The sequence below is a fragment of the Copadichromis virginalis genome, linkage group LG12 (genome assembly GCF_057382275.1).
Source record: "Copadichromis virginalis isolate Kocher_CV1m ecotype Utaka linkage group LG12, C_Virginalis_male_GT1.1, whole genome shotgun sequence".
Classification (NCBI taxonomy): domain Eukaryota; kingdom Metazoa; phylum Chordata; class Actinopteri; order Cichliformes; family Cichlidae; genus Copadichromis; species Copadichromis virginalis.
In genome coordinates, this window is record NC_140629.1 from 12,910,664 (window position 1) to 12,922,664 (window position 12,001).

Here is a 12,001-nt window from a genome sequence, read left to right on the forward strand (position 1 = left end):
ACAAAATATTAATTTGATTTACATTTTGCTTTTGTTCATTCACTGCAGTTTTTGATTGACAAAAACAAATGATTACCACTTTCATTTTTTGAAAGCATTCTTTGCTTACAGCATTTTTTCACACCTTCCTAAAATACATACATACATACCTACATTGCCCCCTGTGAACCACCTGTCCACCTGCTGGAGCAGTTTTATGGCCAAAACCAACTTTCACAGACAGGTAAGAGAGTGCAGATATTAACATTATTCGCATCACAGCAGATTCCTTTGTCACACAAGTCACCATTAAAACAGCACTCCCTGGCCCGATGATTACATGATGAGGACATTGTTGAAAAGATGATTCCAAGGAATTTGGTAGTGTGAAGATATTCTGGTTATTTAAAATTTGGAAAAAGAACCAACTATCCCGTTGGAGCTAATTTGCCTTTTTTTTTTAATTTGGAAAAGAGATAAATGGTAAATGGCCTGTATTTATATAGCGCTTTACTAGTCCCTAAGGACCCCAAAGCGCTTTACATATCCAGTCATCCACCCATTCACACACACATTCACACACTGGTGATGGCAAGCTACATTGTAGCCACAGCCACCCTGGGGCGCACTGACAGAGGTGAGGCTGCCGGACACTGGCGCCACCGGGCCCTCTGACCACCACCAGTAGGCAACGGGTGAAGTGTCTTGCCCAAGGACACAACGACCGAGACTGTCCAAGCCGGGGCTCGAACCGGCAACCTTCCGATTACAAGGCGAACTCCCAACTCTTGAGCCACAATCGCCCCAGATACTGTCAGCTTGGTTATACCACAAGTATAAGTTAGACAAAATGGAGATATGAAAGAGATTCTAAAAGAGATATGAAAGAGTTTCTAAAATAGATAGTTGTAGCTTCAACTTTGACTGCAGTCATAGCTCATCCCAGCTTGCCCATACTGAATGAATTGATCTGACTTCCACTGGGGGTCTCCTGCATTCTCTGAGGCTCAGATTGTGCCCTTCAGATCTTTGCTCCTCCCCTTTGTGAGTGTGGACGCTTCATCTCTTTGCTCTTGAATGCTTTGCTTCTTATATTGATTTTTATTGATTTTTATGCTGATTTTTTCCCTTTTTTCCGTGTGAGCTTACCTGCGATAACTTCTGGACACTTGTAGATCATTAGGACTAGAGTGTTCTTAACAGAAACAGCAACATTTTATGGTTACCTTGTCCTCAGCGCTCCGTGTGTCTGTGGCCTAGACACAGCTGAAGCCTGATTACAGCGTCTGGGCACCGAGCAGCCTCAATAGCCTGGAAAGGTGCTAACCGCTAGGCTAACTAGCAACAAGATGCCTTCCCTCTCCACAGATGACTACCACAGCCTCCTGCAGAAGATTGCAGTACTGGAGACAAAAATTCATCGCTTAGAAGTAAACGTGGAGGTAAATGGACTGTGTGGAAATGAAACAACCTTGCCTTTGATTCAAAACAATGGCGATGAGCAAGCTAGTACACAGCTAAGGAGCACAGATAACATGACCAAGAAAGTAGACTCTGTGCATTATTATAAATCCTCAAGTGATAATCCCCCCTTAGACTGTCTTGGTGCAAAACCAAGACATAAATCATGTCTCCTGGAAGGGGGAGGACGTATCACAGGCAGGGCACAGCGAGCTGAAATCTCTGAAACCGACTGGCCTTCACTTCCTACGAGACAGAGAAGCTCTTCTACCCCTGTATACGGGAGGAAACAGGACTGGACAACCGTGAATAGGAAGGTTAACAACAAACCTCCAAAACAACTGAATGTGAAACTGCAGAACAGATTTGCTCCACTATCAAAGGACCCTGGATCTATATCGGACAACCATCCATCTAAAAGCAGCGAAATAAGGTCTGAAAATCTGTTGAAAAGTGAAAGGCCACAGGGAAAGCTAAAGGCTAGGCCTGAAACTCTGATTGTGGGTGACTCTGCCGTAAAGGATGTACAAAGGATGTGCGGTAAGAACACTAAAGTCCTCTGCTTTCCTAACGATATGGTCAACAACCTGAAGGAGAGAATTCTTCAAATTGCAGATGAATATCCAACTGTGACAAACATTGTCCTGCATACAGGGTCAAACGATGTGTCCAAACAACAGTCGGAGGTTCTGAAACGGGACTTTCAGAACCTCCGATAAATACTGTAAACTCTCTGAATGCAGCTGTATTCATCAGTGGACCTGTACCGCCGGTCAGAGGAGGAGACGAGAGATTCAGCAGGTTGTTTACACTGAATAAATGGCTTATATCAGCATGTGCTGACCACTCAGTGCACTTTATCGACAACTTTAATATTTTTTGGGAACGCAGGCATCTGTTCAAAGCAAATGGATTTAATTTTAACAAGTCAGGGGTGAAACTGTTCACCTCCAACTTGTTTTATTCCATACGTCATCCATCCGTGCTTGGTGCCAAGGCTGAGATAAACGAGGAGTTATCTCATAAAGAGGAACAAACAGTACTCCAAGAACAGACAAAGCCCAGCAGAAACCTTGAGGAGGAGCTCCATTTGCCCCCACCCGGGAAGAGCCTCAGAAAGGAGAGACATCCATGGCATCTGAGAAAGAGCCTCAGAAAGGAGAGACATCTAAGGCAAGAAGAGGGGTCCCTATTTGCCTCCAACTCTCTCAACAACAACACCAACGACCAGGACAAGGGACCACGACCTTCCCCAGTCCCCCAAACCCCTGACAGGCCATCACCCTCCTCCCCCTCCCTTTCTCCCTCCTCCCCACACCTGAAATTCACTGAGGAGATGATGGAGCGGGTCAATGCTGGGCTCAGATCTACCCCCCATCCCAATCCCTTTTTGTCCCCCATAAACTCCCCACCAGAGCGGCCAAAGGTTTGCCATCGAGCCCCACCCTCAACAGAGCAATCGAAGTCACATTGCCCAGCCTCGCCCCCCTTAGTTCCTCTTCATGCCCTGTCTCCGCAGTCTGATGCGTGATGTGTGAAGGGTCCGGGCTGTGAGGATTATGGCAGTGATGACTTTTCCCAGGAGAAGCTGGGACCCTGTTTACTAGAAGGTTTTAAAATTTCTGTACTTTTAGGTGACAGGAGACATGTGGCCTGGTCAAAACACAGAGAGCTGCACTCTAAAAGATCTTTAAATATAGTAAACATACCTTGTGTGCCACAGACTGCTCCCAAACACGAGGGGACAAGTAATACCTCTAAAACACTTAAGTTGGCTTTATTAAACATTAGATCTCTAGCTGGGAAAACATTTTTAATTAATGATTTAATCACTGAGCACAGGCTTGATTTTATGTTTTTAACTGAAACTTGGTTGGACCAAAGTAACAGTGGAGCTGTTCTCATTGAGACGACCCCTCCTAACTACAGTTTTATCAGTGAGGTCAGGGCGAGCAGGAGAGGAGGAGGGGTCGCTGTCTTATTTAATGAATCATTTCAATGTAAGCAGCTATCTCCTGGAAGTTTTCAGTCTTTTGAATATGTGGCTTTACAGCTGAAGGCCCCATCCAAAGTTGTGTTTCTTAATGTTTACAGGCCTCCCAAATACTGCACAGACTTTTTTAATGACCTCAGTGAACTGCTGTCTGTGATCTGTGTTGATTTTGACTGTGTAATTATTACTGGGGATTTTAACATTCATGTGGACAACCCTCAGGACAAAGGGACTAAAGACCTGAGTAACACTCTGGGCAACTTTGGGCTGACTCAGCATGTAACAGAGGCCACACATAATAGAGGACACACTCTTGACCTACTGATCTCCAAAGGCCTGAGCATTTCAAAGGTTACTGTGTCTGATGTGGGCGTGTCTGATCATTACTGTGTTTTCTTTGAAAGTAAAATCTCAGCCCACACAAATATATCAACAACAGTGATCACAAAACGGTGTATAACTGAACACAGTAGTGCAATTTTTAACCAGGTCTTCCCATTAACACCTGACCTGTCCAGAGGGTCAGTCAATGAGCTCGTCAATAGCTTCAATGCTAACATGTTAAATGTAATGGACACTATTGCTCCCATTAAGGTGAAGGTTATCTCTGGAAGGAAAAAGTCTCCATGGAGAAACTCCACACTGGTAAAAAATGAAAAAAGAGAGTGTAGGAAAGCTGAGCGCAGATGGAGAAAAACAAACCTCCAGGTTCATTATGACATTTATAAAGAGAAACTTCACAATTATAATTTACAACTGAGGAATGCAAGGAGGTCCTACTTCTCTGACATCATCACTAAAAACAGCCATAATGCTCGGGTCTTATTTTCTACAGTTGACAGGCTAACAAACCCTCCTGTGTCAGTGGCAGCTGAACTTCATTCGACCATGGCCTGCAATGACTTTGCCAAATTCTTCACTGAAAAAATCCAAAAAATTAGACAAGCAATTGGTACATCAACAGCAGATCCAGGATATGTACTGTGTCCACCAAAAAACTGTTTAAACACCATGAAACAGTTTCACCCTATTAACAGCAAAGACCTGGAGGACATCTTAGGTCAACTGAACTCCTCCTCCTGCTGTTTAGATGTCCTGCCAACAAGTTTTTTCAAAAAGGTCTCAAAGACTTTAGAGTCAGACCTGTTACAGATCGTCAACTTTTCTTTATTATCAGGTGTGTTTCCAGAATCACTAAAAACTGCTGTAATCAAACCTATACTGAAAAAGGACAATCTTGACAAGACACAAATGAACAACTACAGGCCGATCTCAAATCTCCCGTTTTTAAGTAAGATCATTGAAAAAGCAGTTTCTCAACAGCTCAGTTACTTCTTAAAACAGAATAATTGCTACGATGCCTTCCAGTCAGGTTTTAGACAGAACCACAGCACTGAAACCGCTCTGACCAAAGTGTTCAATGACATATGTCTGAATACAGACAGTGGAAAAATGTCAGTCTTAGTTTTACTGGATCTCAGTGCAGCATTTGATACAGTTGACCACAACATATTACTCAAACGACTGGAGAACTGGACAGGTCTTTCAGGAACTGTACTAAACTGGTTCAAAACATACGTAGAAAACAGGAAATACTTTGTATCAATAGGTAACTTCACATCTGAGCAGACAAGTATCACATGTGGAGTTCCCCAAGGTTCCATCTTGGGACCCCTTCTGTTTAACATCTACATGCTCCCACTGGCACAGATTATAAACAACAACAAAATAAACTATCACAGCTATGCAGATGACACACAAATATATATCACAATGTCACCAGGAGACCGAGGCCCTGTACAGGCTCTTGGTAAATGCATTGAGGAAATCAATGACTGGTTGTGCCACAATTTTCTCCAGCTAAACAAAAACAAAACTGAGGTAATAGTCTTTGGCGCCAAAGAAAAACGATTACAGGTCACCAGAGAACTTCAATCTATACATCTAAAAACCACAAACCAGGCGAGAAATTTGGGTGTAGTGATGGATGCAGACCTAAACTTAGAGAAACACATTAAGACAATAACAAAGTCAGCTTACTATCACCTCAAGAATATTTCAAGGATAAAAGATCTGATGTCTCAACAGGACCTGGAAAAACTAGTCCATGCATTCATCTTTAGTAGGCTTGATTACTGTAACAGCATCTTTACAGGTCTACCTAAAAAATCAGTCAGACAACTACAGCTCATTCAGAACTCTGCTGCTCGAGTCCTCACGAAGACCAAAAAAGTGGACCACATCAGTCCAGCTCTGAGGTCCTTACACTGGCTGCCTGTCCGTCAGAGGATAGACTTTAAAGTTCTGATGCTGGCCTATAAAGCTCTGAATGGTTTAGGACCAAAATACATCAATGACCTCCTGACCCAGTATGAACCATCCAGATCCCTTAGGTCATCTGGATCCGGTCTTTTATCAGTTCCCAGAGTCAGAACCAGACACGGAGAAGCTGCATTCAGCTTTTATGCTCCTTATATCTGGAACAAACTCCCAGAAAGCCTCAGATCAGCTGAAACACTCAGTTTATTTAAATCCAGGTTGAAGACTCACCTGTTCTCAGCTGCATTTGAATAAAGCACCAAATCCACACTTTAAGCTTAAATTTCAAAACTTACATTAACTACTGATTTTATCTACTGTTCTGATTTTATCTGTTTTGATTTTATATACTGTTGTTTGTTTGTTTGTTTGTTTGTTAATTAGTTAGTTAGTTTATTTGCTTGTTTTAATCAATTTTAAATCATGCTTTTTATTTGTTCTTGTTTCTAATGTCTCTGTAAAGCACTTTGAATCACCTTGTTGTTGAATTGTGCTATACAAATAAACTTGCCTTGCCTTGCCTTGCCTTTAAACAATGACAACCCCGCACGGCGATGTCAGACTGCATTCGTCACCTTCCATGTTACAAGTAACTATAAAGCTATGTGACAGTTTCTATGGCAGGAAACAGACAACATAATCATAGAGAGGAGCTATGTGTCCCTGAATGCTTTTGTCAAGCCTTTATGTCCGCTTATACAGTACCGATGTACAGGATAAGTATGTTAGGAAAATATAAAAGGATATTAACAAGAGACAATGAAATTAAATGAAAAAAAGTCTAAAAACACTCTTCTCACCTTAAAACAATGTGCACCTAACAAAGTGATTGTAATCTCCATCAAAGTTCTTACCATTTTAAAGTGTATGCCACGTCAAGAAACACTTGTATTACTTAGCTTACATCACAAAATTGTTTTTAGTGATATAATGTACAAATATGCTACTAATACTACTATACTAATACAACTACAGCTGCTGTAAATAAACAGGATAGGAATTGGCAAGCAAATTTTGCCAGTGATCACAGTACCTGGACGGGGTTCTGTTCATTTTCCTTTGTTTTTATTTCTTTGTAAACTCCAGGTAGCTGGCCATTGGCTGGAGATTGAATGTGTCGGGGCCCAAGGCTGACTGAGCCACCGCTTACATCCTGGTTCCAACTGGACAGGCTGAAATGTATTGACTTTTGTATAGTATTTTTCTCTCTCTTATTTTCTTTACTAAATGTACCTGTATATTGGGCGACCGTGGCTCAGGGGGTTCGGAAGCGTATCTGTAACCCGAAAGTCGCCGGTTCGATCCCCGGGCTCTCTGTCCTGGTCGTTGTGTCCTTGGGCAAGACACTTTACCCTACTTGCCTACTGGTGTTGGCCAGAGGGGCCGATGGCGCGATATGGCAGCCTCGCTTCTGTCAGTCTGCCCCAGGGCAGCTGTGGCTACAACCGTAGCTGCCTCCACCAGTGTGTGAATGTGAGAGTGAATGAATAGTGGCATTGTAAAGCGCTTTGGGTGCCTTGAAAAGTGCTATATAAATCCAATCCATTATTATTATTTACTTGTTTGAAATAAATTAACAAACAAACAAGCAAACAAACTGGACCATGCTTGTTGTTGTTGTGTAATAAAGTAGAAGAGCTAGTTAATTATTTTAATTATTATCTTCCTTTAAAAGAACAGACCTGGTATTTATACAGGTGGAAGTCTTTTTCTTTTAATAACTTTTCTTCTGTTTAGACCAGAAATGCAGGCAAGAGGCTATATTTAGGATTTGTTTGTTTTGTTTTTTTTGTCTGTGTCCCCCTGAAGTTTTCAACCTTGAGAGATAATTAAACTTGCTTGTTTGTGACTAGAAACCACACTGTAGGAGTGGAAATGAAAGGAAATGAGCCACTGAAACATGTTTCTTTGATCAAGTTAAAAAACAAAAATGGTGTAAATGGCTTTAAGCTGCTTCAGTCACATTGTGGATATACCTAAACCTGCCTACTTTCAGAACTTACAAAACAGCAAGAATAAAAACACAAAACTAGAAAAAAGACATTAAAAAAATATCTCCATTGTGAAATAAACAAATGAATGACTCTGGCATGCTGACTTGCTGTCCAACTTAGGTAAAAAAAAGAAGTCAACACATTATAGCATTCAAATATACAGGGAGTGCAGAATTATTAGGCAAATGAGTATTTTGTCCACATCATCCTCTTCATGCATGTTGTCTTACTCCAAGCTGTATAGGCTCGAAAGCCTACTACCAATTAAGCATATTAGGTGATGTGCATCTCTGCAATGAGAAGGGGTGTGGTCTAATGACATCAACACCCTATATCAGGTGTGCATAATTATTAGGCAACGTCCTTTCCTTTGGCAAAATGGGTCAAAAGAAGGACTTGACAGGCTCAGAAAAGTCAAAAATAGTGAGATATCTTGCAGAGTCAAAATTGCAAAGCTTCTGAAGCGTGATCATCGAACAATCAAGCGTTTCATTCAAAATAGTCAACAGGGTCGCAAGAAGCGTGTGGAAAAACCAAGGCGCAAAATAACTGCCCATGAACTGGGAAAAGTCAAGCGTGCAGCTGCCAAGATGCCACTTGCCACCAGTTTGGCCATATTTCAGAGCTGCAACATCACTGGAGTGCCCAAAAGCACAAGGTGTGCAATACTCAGAGACATGGCCAAGGTAAGAAAGGCTGAAAGACGACCACCACTGAACAAGACACACAAGCTGAAATGTCAAGACTGGGCCAAGAAATATCTCAAGACTGGTTTTTCTAAGGTTTTATGGACTGATGAAATGAGAGTGAGTCTTGATGGGCCAGATGGATGGGCCCATGGCTGGATTGGTAAAGGGCAGAGAGCTCCAGTCCGACTCAGACGCCAGCAAGGTGGAGGTGGAGTACTGGTTTGGGCTGGTATCATCAAAGATGAGCTTGTGGGGCCTTTTCGGCTTGAGGATGGAGTCAAGCTCAACTCCCAGTCCTACTGCCAGTTTCTGGAAGACACCTTCTTCAAGCAATGGTACAGGAAGAAGTCTGCATCCTTCAAGAAAAACATGATTTTCACGCAGGACAATGCTCCATCACACGCGTCCAAGTACTCCACAGCGTGGCTGGCAAGAAAGGGTATAAAAGAAGAAAAACTAATGACATGGCCTCCTTGTTGACCTGATCTGAACCCCATTGAGAACCTGTGGTCCATCATCAAATGTGAGATTTACAAGGAGGGAAAACAGTACACCTCTCTGAACAGTGTCTGGGAGGCTGTGGTTGCTGCTGCACGCAATGTTTATGGTGAACAGATCAAAACACTGACAGAATCCATGGATGGCAGGCTTTTGAGTGTCCTTGCAAAGAAAAGTGGCTATATTGGTCGCTGATTTGTTTTTGTTTTGTTTTTGAATGTCAGAAACGTATATTTGTGAATGTGGAGATGTTATATTGGTTTCACTGGTAAAAATAAATAATTGAAATGGGTATTTATTTGTTTTTTGTTAAGTTGCTTAATAATTATGCACAGTAATAGTCACCTGCACACACAGATATCCCCCTAAAATAGTTAAAACTAAAAAACAAACTTAAAAACTACTTCCAAAAACATTCAGCTTTGATATTAATGAGTTTTTTGGGTTCATTGAGAACATGGTTGTTGTTCAATAATAAAATTATTCCTCAAAAATACAACTTGCCTAATAATTCTGCACTCCCTGTATACACGAATTAATGTTGAGTAAGAAAATATTCTGCCAATTACTTTGCAACAACAACAAATTACTAGGGTCTTTGAGGGACAGTCTGACTTGTTTTCAAAAAGAAACTGTGAGGTAGATTTGATAATAGGAGGGGAAAGTTTACATTAAGAGTAAGGACAGAGTCAATCCACAATGCTATGTCTTAAAAAAAATCACCTTAACTGCTGGAAGCTGGAAAATTAACATGAATGCCACTCTGTGAGTCCATCCTTAATTTGCAAGATATGTGAAGACAGTGCAAGGGGTACTGTGAGACCTGCATTCAAATGTGACACACAAGATTTCTGCACTGGCTTTTTAATACAATCAACAAATTTACTGATGAATTTTTAAATTATCTGAAAGCATAGTTCTATTCTAGTTCAGCTAGGCATCTTTAGTGTTAATGCTCATATTCAATTATGTTTTAAAGCTGTGTTACTGAAAAGAGCTTCAGAAATGAAGTTAAAAATGACATAAAGTGTAAGAGTAACAGTGCAATGTGCTCAGCATCACATATGGGAGAAGAAAAGTTGTAATCAGGAGTAACAGTCTGACAGCCTGTGTGCTCCCTGATTAAAACAATATTATTTGCTCTGTACACCATATTTGCACACATTTTGAAATCACATGCAATGCTTTTGAAGACCGTTTGAGGACTTCAACACAACTTTTTATATATATAAAACAAATCTGAATAACAGAACAGATTTTAACTATAGCTGACTTAAAATTGTGATTAATTATACTTTACAAAACTAGTGATTTATGACTCCCCCCGTTAATAAAAAAACCCCAAAAAAACCCAAAACGTAAAAGCGTAAATCCTAGTATCTGTTTGTGACTGCTGTTTAGTGCTGAGAAGGCTTAGCTGTATTTGTAAATTACAATGATGTAAGAAAAATTTGCGAAAAGAATTATCAGCAAAGCTGTAAGCTGCCAAACAAAAGCACCAAGCTAAAAGAAAACAACACAAATAGAGAAACTGATATTAGAGTCACACTAGGAAAAACAGTAGTTGGACGCCACAGACAACCAAAATTAGATCCTTCAGCTGTTCAAAATCCCACTAGGCTGGCCGACATGATAAATGATGGGCAGGGCTGTGTTTTTTTGGAACACAATATGGACAAGATCTTGGAGAAGTTCATGGCTCTGCAATATGGATAACATCTTGAAGAAGAACAACGGGAATTGAGAAACCTGGTGACCAGTGATGGACATTAGACTACTGTAAAATTGGAAGCAGTTTGTTCGCACTAACCAAATCAACTACCATCATTTCTTACTTGGCTCTCGGTGAAGGCGGTCGCACTTTTCTCCTCTCCTCCTTCCCCTTATCTTCCCCTGCTTAGCCTCTTGTGTCCTGTCTTGTCTCGCGTGCACTACTTTTCCCTTGAACAGTCTCTCACTGTCGTTCTCTAAAACCTAACAGAGAATTATGGATTTGATCAACTGGTCTCTGAACGCTATTGACACCCTCTTCTCAACGAGAAGTCTGGGCTCGGGAGAGCCCGAGTGCCCTGGAGGGACTTTCCCTGCCGGATACACGATGGATGGGTGGCAAACCTGGAGGATCTTGTGCCTGGCGGGACTGTCTATCGAGGACGCTGAGGATATTTACCTATTCGGAACCATGATAACAGGGTTCTTGCTGATCGGAGCTGGCTTGGCCCTGACTTATCGGAGAAATAAGAGAGCGGAACCAGCTGTTCAAACCCCCCCTAAGCTGACCGCTGGAATTGAAGCGATGGGACGAGGCGCGGCCTCCCACACCGAACGCAGCATGGTTAACACCTTGGAGACGCTTACAGCTGCCGTGAAGACTCAAACTAACACCATTGAGCGTATGATGGGATACATCAGAGAGGGGCCTGCTCACAATAACACCCTTGAGCGAAAGTTGGATAACATCGCAGAACGGGTCACTGCAGCTGTGGGGTCTCAGAACCAAAAGAATGACAACACCACGGAACAGAAGCTTGATACCATCATGGGGAGGCTCGCAGCGCTCCAACGGGAAATCGAGGCCCCAGTGTCAGAGTGCTAAATTCGCTGCTCGCATAAAGGAGAAATCAACAATATTCTACATTTGGACACCACGGTGCCAGCTGCTAGGCCCAAGGCTGGAGCCCACCAAAACAACTCCCTGATAACGACTGTGTGATGACTATTCTTCCCATCCCATGAAGGACACCTGGATCGGCTGGAGGACTGTTTACTTAGCCTGATACAGCGAAGGACACTGTCTCAGCTGAACTATGGACACGCACACACATACACTTACACTGATAAGCACGCACTCATCCCCCTCCCTTCCAAACGCCTTCGATGCTTGTTCCTGCGGGGGAAGGCAGCGGGTCTGCGTGCCGCGCTGAAATGATAGCATGGTGCAGGACGACTGCTGTGTTCCTTCGAATCACCCCCCACCCCCCTATCCATCCCCTGTGGCTTGTCATGTGCTCTGATGTTGTGATGTGGACATTAATGTGCTCTCTGTGCAGAGGAGTTTTTTTGTTTCC

At 42.2% G+C, this 12,001-nt stretch overlaps 1 protein-coding gene across 1 annotated transcript in view; it reads right to left on the bottom strand.

The window, feature by feature from the left end:
* The window catches only part of LOC146696591 (voltage-dependent N-type calcium channel subunit alpha-1B-like), a 222,287-nt gene that overhangs the window by 121,124 nt on the left and 89,162 nt on the right, over positions 1–12,001 (bottom strand). The window lies entirely within an intron of this gene.